The sequence below is a fragment of the Coturnix japonica genome, chromosome Z (genome assembly GCF_001577835.2).
Source record: "Coturnix japonica isolate 7356 chromosome Z, Coturnix japonica 2.1, whole genome shotgun sequence".
Taxonomy (NCBI): domain Eukaryota; kingdom Metazoa; phylum Chordata; class Aves; order Galliformes; family Phasianidae; genus Coturnix; species Coturnix japonica.
In genome coordinates this window covers 50,035,106-50,047,467 of record NC_029547.1, presented here as the reverse complement: position 1 = coordinate 50,047,467, position 12,362 = coordinate 50,035,106, and the positions used below count along the sequence as shown (strand labels likewise).

Genomic DNA, 12,362 nt, shown 5'->3' with positions numbered 1-12,362 from the left:
TTTAGCAAGTGCAAAAAAAAAAAAAAAAAAAAGCCTTCTTAAATACCTGAAACGTAACTTTAATCTTTCCCAGTTTTCTGGCTGTGGAATCATGGCAGCACTTTATGAACCAGAAGCCGATGGTTCCTGGTTAAGCCATCTACATACAGAGAAAGAGACGGTGCATATCAGCGGTAAGGAAAAGAGAAGACTGATGGAATTTTGCCTATTTCTTAGACAAAAACATACAAACAAACAAACAAAAAAACCTTTTAATTGTCAAAAAGTGAAAAGTTCATTATCCTTCCTTCCTTCCTGACATTTATCTTAGGCAGTCTTTGCCACAAATGAGGCTCTCTGACCTGACACACAAAACAATGTCTGTTTTAAAGTCCTGGCCATGGATTACATAGCAGTTTTCCATCAACGCTGCAGTGGGATCAGAACAAATGCCATGAATATTGACAGAAGGAAGTTTTCAAAAGCCACTATCTGATACAGTGATAACTCAACAAACCAATGACCCCAATGTCTTTAGAAACTTTTTTCTCTAAAAACTCCTGCCTCTACAATGCTTTGGAAAGTCTCTTCTACCAGTGTGTAATAGCCATTTCCAAAGACAGTTGGCCAAGTGGCAGAAAGAATTACCTGATGCTTTCTATATTTACAGGAATAAAAAGGAGTTGCTTAAAGCTCTGGTTCTATGAATGTGATATACACTGTGGTTTTCAAGAAGAATAAGAACGGGTTTTACAACTGATAGCCCTCATTATGTTTTGTTTTGTTTAATATCACTCATGGAAGCCTTCACGAACTTGAACCATTTTTCTCTATGTCAGAATGAATTACACCTGATAGGTGCAAATTTCCTCATGCCGATTGATCCAGATGATGCCCTTTAGTGGTGCAAAGGTAATTCAGCTGCTTCTGTTTCAGCAATGAGCACAACACAACTATAACTCTGCTTTTCAAGAGGCACTTCCAACAGAAGCTGACTTCACATAATAAGTTGCTTTCAAATAAATGTGTAAGTCATAATGATTGTAAAATTCCAGTTAGCACTAGGAAGTATGTGTGATAGAGCCCAAGGTTGGGAACACCTCCAGTACTTACTATGGCCTGGCTTGATGAGGGAATTTTTATGTATGTATTTATCTTTTAATATGCCTGAACTTAAGTGGAAATCACATGAAATATTTTCATACAGAGCTGATATCCGCTGGGCAAGGTGGAACGCAAGGATATGTGGTGAATAGAAGACTGCACTGAAGTGGCCACATAATGGGACAAGATTAATGCTCACAAAATGTGCAATGACACATGCATTACCAAGTTTTGATCTTTAAATCATCAGAAATTTACTGCCTGGAATATATCTCCTCTACAGTTTTCAGTCTTTGCATACTTGAAATCCTTATACAATTGCATAAATCTTCATATCACTAGCAATTACATTTATAGTGTTAATTTATAGAACATAATATTCAGTCAGTGAATACCAGCAAATAGATCATGCCTTACTGAGCACTGTGATGCCCTACCTAATTTGGGATCTTCTTCCCATGTGAACTTGCTTGAAAATTTAATTGCAAAATATATATCAAGTATGAAAAAGTTATTTAGAAATATTGGTTGGCTTCTTTTAAATGAAAGAGAAGTAGCTTTTCATGTGAATATTTTCCTGTTGTTCACAATCTCTCTTTTTGCTTTTTTCTCCATTACTGTAAATTGATTATTTTGTGCACTTTCCTTTTTTTAATCACGGAGCCTTATATGGCTGCAAATTGCTTTTCTGGATTAAAATTCTGTCTGGTCAATTTGATGTACTTTGAGTTGTAGGGCTATTTACATTATGGTTCATGTAGACTTAAGGAACCACTATAGAATAAGTTCTCAATTTTAAAGGTACCAAAACTGAGGTATATTTATTTTATTTTCAGTTGTTTACACTTTTACTCATTTCTACAGAGCTAAACACACTTATTTTTTGCTCAATATTTATTCCTGACTTCGAGTAACTCCGTAGATTAATGTGTTAGAGATGTATGTGAAATGTTGGCAAAAAAATCTGACAAAGGATTTTTCATAGGAGCGATGGCTTCCAGTACCAAGGCTCTAAACATGGGATCCTGAGATATGGCCTAATCTTTTACCACAGTTTGCATGAATTCCCTAGCAATGCACTGTAAGTAAAGAGAATTGATATTTAATGTATTATAGACTTGCAGTGTTGCTGTCAGGGGAGACAGATACTATTTCTGAAAGAATATGCTGTACAACATTCATATTACTCAGGAGAAAATTCGTAAGTAAACATATATTTGATGAAAAGAGTTAAAGCTTAGCATTTTAAAACTTGCTCTATACTGCTGCTCTACAATTACTCCCTCAAAAAGAAAAGCACATAAAGGAAAAAACACTGCCAGTCTGGTGTAAACATAACTAAAATTTATTTACAATCATTTTGAAAATAAACCAAATGGTTACCAGCTCCTGATATATCCATTTGCTCTCCACTAAAACCAAAGAGAGGATGTGCAAAGTGAAAGAAAAATGCCTGGATCTATCCTTCAGTGTTTACATTAAGAAAGCTCTGAAGTTAAGATGATATCATAAGGAGCCTGGAGCATTTCAGAATTAAGCTGCAGAAGAAAATGCAAGGCAGCTCATCAATAGCTCTCCTATGACCTGGACTGAAAAGCAGTGTGTGACTGATTTACCTTGAAAAGAAAAATGATCCATGGTGACCATTTCCTTCTCTGCAGCTGCTGAGCTGAGTTTTGACAGCAAGCTAGGATGGAAAGGGTGAGGTCAATAAATCCTTTCCAGTCGCCTTTGTGTGGTTTGATCCCCTACCAGGGAAAGCCACATTACCCATGGAGGAATAGTTTTAGCCTCATATAATGCAGAGTGCTTATTTTTGAAGTAGTGCCTGCAAATTAACTCAAATGAGACAACTTCTTTTGGAGTTATGTAATTACATGAGAGTCTGTTAAATACAGAAACCCATTTTCACAGAATCACAGAATTGTAGGGGTTGGAAGGGACCTCTAGAGATCATTGAGTCCAACCCCTCTGCCAAAGCAGGTTCCTTACACCACATCACACAGGTGGGCGTCCAGGTGGGTCTTGAATATCTCCAGAGAAGGAGACTCCACCACCTACCTGGGCAGCCTGTTCCAGTGATCCGTCACCCTCACCGTAAAGAAGTTCTTGTGCACATTTGTGCAGGGCTTCCTATGGTGAAGTTTCATCCCATTACCAATAGTCCTGTCCCCACGCACTACTGAAAAGAGACCAGCCTCACCACTATGGCCCCCACACCTCAGGTATTTATAAACCTGGATCAAATCCCCTCTCAGCCTTCTTTTCTCAAGGCTAAACAGACCCAGTTCCCTAAGTCTCTCCTCACAGGGGAGATGCTCCAGGCCCTTCACCATCTTTGAGGCCCTCCACTGGACTCTTTCCAAGAGATCCCTGTCTTTTTGGTACTGGGGAGCCCAGAACTGGACACAGTGCTCCAGATATGGCCTCACCAGGGCGGAGTAGAGGGGGAGGATCACCTCCCTCGACCTGCTGGACACGCTCTTTTTAATGCACCCCAGTATGTCATTGGCTTTTTGGCTACAAAGGCACACTGCTGGCTCATGGTCAATCTGTCGTCCACCAGGACGCCCAGGTCCCTCTCAGCAGAGCTCCTCTCCAGCAGGTCTTCCCCCAGCCTGTACTGGTGCATGCAACTATTTCTTCCTAGGTGCAAGACTCTACACTTGCTTTTGTTAAACCACATCCGGTAAAGACAGTGAAATTTAGACCACCACAAAATCACCTCAAAAAATATAAACAAATAAACAAACAAATGAATAAATGTTTAGTGCTTTGTTGTCATTTGATTGGAGTAATGATCTCTGTGAGTCACCTGTTCTGGAACATGGAATATCTTTAGTCAGGGAATAGTTGGCTTCACATATGAAACAAGTTCAGGAGCTGTTTCTCATGCTCTTCAGAAAACTTATCTACAAGTCCTCTCAGCTCCATTTTGATGCCCTCCCAGTTACTGTTGGAAACCTACAAGTGGTTTCTGCAGCTGTTTAGCTCAGAAAGTCCTTAATGTCAGCACTTTAATTCTTTGAAGATTAAGTGGCAGTGTGGCAAAGAAGTTTTACACTTGTATGCAAAATGTTTTTTATACAAAATCAACAATATTTTATTTCATTGGGGTATACACTGTGATAAAGGCTCATTTAGCCATGCTGGAACATAGCTTGCTAGAAATCTTCATGTAGGCTGTTTATTAACAATTGCTACGAATGCTCACTTTTCCTGTTTTAACCACATGTTCATGAGATGGTTATTCTCTGCTGTCATCATGGAATCTAGTATCTCATGCTAGAATGGCAAAGAAAGATCAACATAATGCAACAGAATCACACTCCTTATTCTTTATTGTTCTCAGATCTAAGCTGATGTGGGTTTTTTTTATGGAATATTTTAAAGGATGCATGTTGGGATTTCAGTGTGTCTCTTGTTTGTTTAATACTGTAACACCAGATCTTAGCATGCAATGGGAGTGACAAGTTCAGAAGGAACAAATTACCTTAAAACATAGCAGAGATGGCAGTTAATTTTCATTTTCTTTAGGAAAAAAGAAAAAAGAAAAAAAAGGAAAAAAGGAAAGAAAAAGGAAAAGGAAAAGGAAAAGAAAAAGAAAAAGAAAAAGAAAAAGAAAAAGAAAAAGAAAAAGAAAAAGAAAAAGAAGAAAGAGAAGAAGAAAAGAAGAAAAGAAGAAGAAGAAGAAGAAGAAGAAGAAAAAGAAAAAGAAAAAAAAAAAAAAGAAAAACGAAAAGAAGAAAAAAGAAAAAGAAAAAAAGAAAAAGGGAAAAAGGAAAAAAAGAAAAAAGAAAAAAGAAAAAGAAAAAAGAAAAAGAAAAAGAAAAAGAAAAAGAAAAACGAAAAAAAAAGAAAAAGAAAAAGACAAGAAAGAGAAAAAAGCAAAAAGAAGAAAAGAAAGAGGAAAAAGAAAAGAGAGAAAAAGAAAAAGAAAAAAGAAAGGATGGGAAAAAAGAAAAAGACAAAAAAAAAAAAAAAAGGAACCCAGCTGTGGAATTCTATCTCAGCTGGCTGTAAAACTTTATAAGAAAAAAAGTACAAATCCCATGTACATGTTTGCATTATCGGACAGCAGGGGAATGTGTGTGCAAGTATACCACCCACAGTTCCTATACATGATGTGCAGCTAACTTAAGCTAGATCTGACCCCACACGAATCAGCAAAACTACACATAACAAACTATTCCGCTGCTACTTTTGTGCGAATTTAGGATTGAATTATATGTGCTCTGTGGCTTTGTTCAATATATGTAGTCAGCGCAATAATGTCCATAATTAATACTTGGTATGGAACGAAGTAAAAAATTTCTCCCATCACCAGGACTGAAGAATCATATCACAAATTAGCGGTATTAAAGCATTGCAGCAGGAAACCTCATGGTTCAAGTGATTTTTATTCCTGGAGCACAAAAGACGTTAACGGGTAAAATTTCAACCGCTTACACATTAAAAATAAAATACCTAGCAGATGCTGCAACCCATCTGGAAGCACATGGCAGCATTGTAAATTTATGTTTGGCTTGTATCTGATGTGTTTCCCAGATGCTAGGGCACAGAGAGAATATGATCTTAAAACAATAGGTTACCATTGGTCATCAGTACACTGCTTTTGAAGAATTTGTGATTGGGTGAAAAAATCACTCAGAATGCATGCTTTGGTGGATTAAGATGTATGTTATATGATGACAATGAATTTATCAAAGCCTTTTACCTGTATGTTCTGGGGCAAGAAGCACAAGATTTCAGTGCAGTGAAAAAAAAAGCCTGTAAGAATCACACACTGTAGTTAAATTAGAAGGGTACTTACAAAGCAGAATAAAGTCAATCTTGCTTAAGAAGAAATCAAAATGCATAATTAACATGTTCACAATAAGCAACTATTTAGGGGTTGGAACTCGATATCTCTAGTAGGTCCCCTTCCAACCCATACCAATTCTATTGCATTCTGTGATTCTGTATATTATCACTAAAACCACTGATAAAGAAGGAAAATGCAAAGCAAAATTAAGTTGCGTACTTGACAAAAAATATGAAGAATGTCGAGAAAACTGATGGTAGTTAGAGCTAGCTTTTCTGATAATCGGAGCTCAGTCCCCCAGTTCCATCTACAGCTGGCATTCATTTCCAGGTTGCATAGGATGCACTAGTAATGTCTGCCATTTGAGTCCCCACCTCAACAGAAGGACTCAGCAGCACTCCTGCAAAAAATGTGCCAGTAACTTTGGATTTGAATACACAAAAGCTCACTAAGTTATTGACAGCCTGAATATGCCTCTCCCCACTCGGTCAAACTATTTACAAGCCCACAATTCTAGGAAACAAAAAAAAAAAAAAGAAGAAGAAAAAAAGGAATTAAAAAAAAACCCAACAGCTTTTCAACTTTGAAAAAGGCCTGTGGTGAGCTTGTGGCAATCTTGATGTAAATGCCAGAATGCCAGGAGCTGTAAGGAAATTGGAAGATTTTCAACACTGGCTGGTATGGTCCAAATAGATAAGGGTAAGCTGTGTTTGATTAACATCTACAAATTCCAGATGAGCATTTCCCTAAGTTTACTAAGATTTCATTCAACATTTCATTATTTTGTATCTTCATATGAAAAAAAAAGAAAGAAAAAAAAGTCCATTTTGTCTGCGTCTAGTAATGACTTGTCTTTCTGATGCAAACTCCTTAAATGTTCAGGTGTTACAAGTCAGTATGGGCACTTCCTGAGATAACAAGAAAGCAAGCATTGGTTTTGAGGGTGAGTTGAGCTCTCTGTATTTGTTTCAGTTTGTGAAGTTGCATGATGCAGTCATTATATGTGTTCCTGCTTTGTTTTTATAGATTGGTAAGTAACAAACTTTTATTTTAAATATTTTATTTTAAATTCATATAAAAACTGTGACTCTCATGTATGCACCTGTCTCTGGAGGCTGAAGATTGAAGAATGAAACCAAACGGGTAAGACACGACTTTGGGTTTCAACCCTATGTTCTGAAAGATCATGAGAAGCAGAAGGTGTGACAATAAGCTCTCCATGGGAGCTGAGAGAGCTGGCGGAGGTTATTGCTGAGCCGCTCTCTGTAATCTATCAGAGGTCTTGGAGAACTGGAGAGGTCCCTGAAGACTGGAGGGCAGCCAATGTCACTCTGGTCTTCAAAAAGGGCAAGAAAGATGACCCAGGTAATTATAGGCCAGTCAGCCTCACCTCTGTCCCAGAGAAGGTGATGGAACAGCTTGTGCTGGATGCCATCTCCAGACAACTGGGAGAAAAGGTTATCAGGAGTACTCAGAATGGGTTCACCAAGGGGAGGTCGTGCTCAACAAACCTGGTGGCCTTTTATGAAGATGTCACTAGCTGGGTGGACGGGGGGAGAGCAATAGATGTAGTCTACCTTAATTTCAGTAAGGCTTTTGATACTGTCCCCCATGACATCCTTATAACAAAGCTGAAGAAGTATGGGATAGACAAGTGGACAATGAAGTAGGTCGAGAATTGGCTGACTGGCAGAGTGCAGAGTGTTGTCGTTGGCGGTGCGGTGTCTGGCTGGAGGCCTGTAACTAGTGGCATCCCCCAGGGGTCTGTGCTGGGTCCGGTCTTGTTCAACATCTTCCTCAACGACCTTGATGAGGGGATAGTGATCACCCTCAGCAAATTTCCTGATTACATGAAGTTGGGAGGATTGGCTGACACACTTGAAGACTGTGCTGCCATTCAGTGAGACCTGGACAGGCTGGAGAGCTGAGCAGTAAGAAACCGGATGAGGTTTAACAAAAGCAAGTGTAGAGTCTTGCACCTAGGAAGAAATAATTGCATGCACCAGTACAGGCTGGGGGATGACCTGCTGGAGAGGAGCTCTGCTGAGAGGGACCTGGGCGTCCTGGTGGACAACAGATTGACCATGAGCCAGCAGTGTGCCTTTGTAGCCAAAAAGCCAATGACATACTGGGGTGCATTAAAAAGAGCGTGTCCAGCAGGTCGAGGGAAGTGATCCTCCCCCTCTACTCCGCCCTGGTGAGGCCTTATCTGGAGCACTGTGTCCAGTTCTGGGCTTCCCGGTACAAAAAAGACAGGGATCTCTTGGAAAGAGTCCAGCGGAGGGCCACAAAGATGGTGAAGGGCCTGGAGCATCTCCCCTGTGAGGAGAGACTTAGGGAACTGGGTCTGTTTAGCCTTGAGAAAAGAAGGCTGAGAGGGGATTTGATCCAGGTTTATAAATACCTGAGGTGTGGGGGCCATAGTGGTGGGGCTGGTCTTTTTTCAGTAATGCGTGGGGACAGGACTATTAGTAATGGGATGAAACTACAGCATAGGAAGTTCCGCACAAATGTGACGGATCACTGGAACAGGCTGCCCAGGTAGGTGGTGGAGTCTCCTTCTCTGGAGATATTCAAGACCCACCTGGACGCCTACCTGTGCGACGTTGTGTAGGGAACCTGCTTTGGCAGGGGGATTGGACTCGATGATCTCTAGAGGTCCCTTCCAACACCTACAATTCTGTGATTCTGTGATTCTGTGGTCCTTCTGGTGGAAAACTTAAGGATTCAAATATTTCTCTTTCAGGCTTGGAAAAGATAATTGTTGGGTCTCTTCTGTTTATGAAGTTATTGTTTCATGACTCATCCCTACAGCCCTACACACCGTGCTGAGAAATGAACATATCTGACTTCATAGGATGGCTGAAAGAATGACCCAGAAGAACCTGTGCTTGGAGCTGTCACTGGAGAGCAAAGAGCAGGAGGAGTTTGGCAGAGATCAAACAAAATGCAAGATAAACAAGCTCTGTTACCCAAGAGTCACAAAGCTTCTTAACATTCCACTTGAGATAATTACCTACCAGGAAAAGCTGATCTAATCTGATACTTTTCCCTACTCTTCCTTGTATATGTGGAGTACATGACACTCTGGATTCTGGGAACACTCTGGATTCTGGGAATGGCAAACAAACTCCAAGGATGTTGAAGTTTTTCTGCTTGGGGCTGAAGCTGGTTAAAGATAAGCTATTTCCTGAGAAACAGAAGTACTTTCTCAGTGTTTCTTCAGTAAGAAAACCCTTGAACCGGCTTACCCCTCAAAATTTTCTTTGACAGTGCTTATTCCCATTTGGAACCTCACATCGTTTCCCTTCTTTTGTTATTTTATGCTCCAAATCTGAGGTTAGGCAATGTAACTATTAGTTTTAAAATCAGAAGGACCATACACTCCGGTTTCCTGTGGAGATCAAAAACAATTAACTTAGTCTCTCTCAAAGATATCTGGTGGCATAATCAACATTGAGCAGTTCCCACTGGTTTTTGCAGTGACAGTCAGACACTTTCTGAAACAAACAAACGTTATAGACCTTTAGTCTAACTTATTACTTTAAAGTCTGAAATTAATTGTAGATAAAGGAGTAATATAATTGTTTTCAGTATCTTCCAGATTATTCATTTCATTTTGAAGTTTATTTATTTTGGAGCTAAACATGAAAATAAAATAAAATAAAATAAATAAAATAAAATAAAATAAAATAAAATAAAATAAAATAAAATAAAATAAAATAAAATAAAATAAAATAAAATAAAAATGAATCTTCCTCTCTTAACAACATGAAAATTTGGAAGCCATTCTTCTGTAAGCAGAAACCACAAAAAGCTTTATAGATTACATTTCTGACTTTAAAATAATAGCATCTGCATGAGCCTTGCTCAAGTTTCAGATGTTCTGATCATTTGTGTTTTCAGTATTTTTAATTAAAGTTGTGCTTTATATTAAGGCATTTTTACTGTTGTTTTTTGTTTGTTTGTTTTGTTTTTTAACAAAAGTAATCCACTCAGATGAAAAAATAAATACATAAAAACAACTATAAACAATTTTAAAAAATACAGTTTGTAAAGCTTACACTGAAAATAAAGGCAGAAAAAACTGTTGCATCTTAATTTCTTTCACAGAAAGCTGCACTGCATTCCAATGAAATCAAAGGATTATGGACTTCACGAGTCTCTGTCAAGCTAATGAAAACAAAAAATAACTCCTAAGTAACTCCTGGTCCTAAACAGCTATCTATCTGCTATGATTACTCATGTCAAGAAAGCCTCTGGCATCCTTTAGAAGTCACATATTCATCCCTGCCAAGAACTTGTTGCAAAAGCTGTAAATAAATGATTACAATAGAATCTTCCTCATATTTGTCTGCTATATTCATAGTCAAAATCCTAACAAATCTACCAAAATTAATGTAGAGTTCTTGGGACTATTCACATATTTCTGTGGTGTTTCTGTGATCAATGTAGGAGAAAAATTATTTATTTTCTGAATGGCTGTAGTACTAGAGCAATTCTGACGTGAGAAAATTGAGTATTATTTCTTAAGAACTGGTGTTCACTTATTAACTTGAATTGTATGAAGGTCTTCCCATCATTTCACAAAGGAAGTAACTTTAGCATGATATCAATGTGCAGTGATACAGGCAAAATGGAAGCATGCATTATATGGAGTTAAACCAGCTAAACTGCTGGCTTACATGCATCTCGCACAGATGTTTCTGCACTACAGACTCCAGGACCCTTGGTTCCAGGGCAACCGTTGGCTAAACTAGCCAGAGTACTGATAAGGCCTGTTACTTTAGGAAAATAAACAGTCGAGTTATCTCCATACCTGCACTTAAGTTACTTCTGGAAGACACAGCCACATTGCTGAAAGGGCTTGCTAACACTTGCCAGTTCCATACCCAACCTTGGACTTTTCTCTTACAGGCCAGGATCAGGCATGTCCAACCCACAGCCTGTGAGCCAGTCGGGTCCAGTGCAGCTAGTAGTTACCCCTACCCCTTCTGCCACACTATCATGACAGCAGCACTTACTTCCTGAGTGACCTGACTTGGCCCAAGGCAAGCACTCATCACTCAGCAACAGCCAAACATTGTTCCAAGACCTTTAATCTTCACTCAGTGTGTCCCAGGTAAGCAAAAATGTTGGACACCCATGGCCTAGACGAAGTATGTGCTTGAGCATTTGGAGGCATGGCTGACTAGTCATCATCCCATCTGTTGATATTCTCTCATGGGTTACTGTTTTGGTGAAGAAAAAAAATTCCCTGCCTTACAGGGTCAAGTTGTCCCCATTCCTGATTCAACTCACTTGTAAAAACCATACTAAAAGATAATGTGTGAATTTCTTTGTTTACTCTGATACTGGCATAGAGCATACACTTGCATGACTTCCAGGACTGAACCTTGTGGATCTCAGCAGTGCCATTGCTTGTACAGCTTTATTAGGGTTTTCTGGAGAACTTTAGGACTTGGTCATTCCAGAATACATACAGATTCAGTGCAAAGGCATTTGTGGAAAAGCACCATTAAATCACTTTGCTCACAACCAAAAGTATTGTGCTAGCAGTTTATGTATAAAGGCCAGCCAAGTTCTGACAAATGATCCCTCTAAGGACAGAGCTCCTATGGTATGGCTGAGAGGTAACGCTAGTTAACTCCAGCTGTAAAATGTCCCTGTAGTCATTAAGGTTGTATATCAGACACACCAGGCCATCACATAAATGCATCCACTGCTCTAGAGGTGGACTCGAAGGACTATGTATGAGCAAACTCCTACAGAAATAAGCTAAGCTGTCCCAATTCTCATTTTTCAGGGTATTTCCATTGCAGAAACTTGTCCATTTAGTATTATCACTTCAATTGACCATGAAAGTAGAGTCACTTCTCAGTGTGTCTGAAGAATACCTCAGAAAGTGAGAATACCTTGATGCTGCACTTTAATTATTTATATTTTCTTCTTAATGGTTTCAGATTCCTCCTTCAGGCACCTAAGATGCAGAAATACTTCTGAAATATACTGGAAGCAGAGGTTTCTGTTTCAGGCATAGACACCAGGAGCTGAATCTTCTTGTTGAACTACGAGATACTCAGGTTAAAATCTTGACCTGGCAATAGTATTTAAAACTAGCCCAGAAAATAGCCATTTTGGAAAATTAGCTCAGGAAAAATGGCATTGCACTTTTATTTTTACACAGAGACAGCTTTTGAGTATTTGTAATTGCCATAAGTACTTTGAAATAAGACTGCCTTTTTCTGGAGATATCAGCTCCAGAGGTTTACTATAATTGGGTTATCACCATTTTTTATTTTTATTAGGGTGTGCAGAAAAAGAAATCTCTTATCTCTAAATAGATTTAAATTTTGCTTTATTTAAAGCTTTGCAAAAATGCAAACTATATGAATTCATTAGTAACATCATACAGATGGAGAGAAAGAGTAATGGATGATTTCAAGCTATTCTCATTTATTGCATCTTAGGTATT

The 12,362-nt window shown here is 38.7% G+C and overlaps 1 long non-coding RNA gene across 1 annotated transcript; it reads left to right on the top strand.

The window, feature by feature from the left end:
• Positions 1–42: 42 nt before the first annotated feature.
• Positions 43–9,824, top strand: LOC107306454. Its single transcript, XR_001552124.2, has 2 exons — positions 43–2,164; positions 8,702–9,824. It is a non-coding gene; the product is annotated as an uncharacterized LOC107306454 (long non-coding RNA).
• Positions 9,825–12,362: the final 2,538 nt, after the last annotated feature.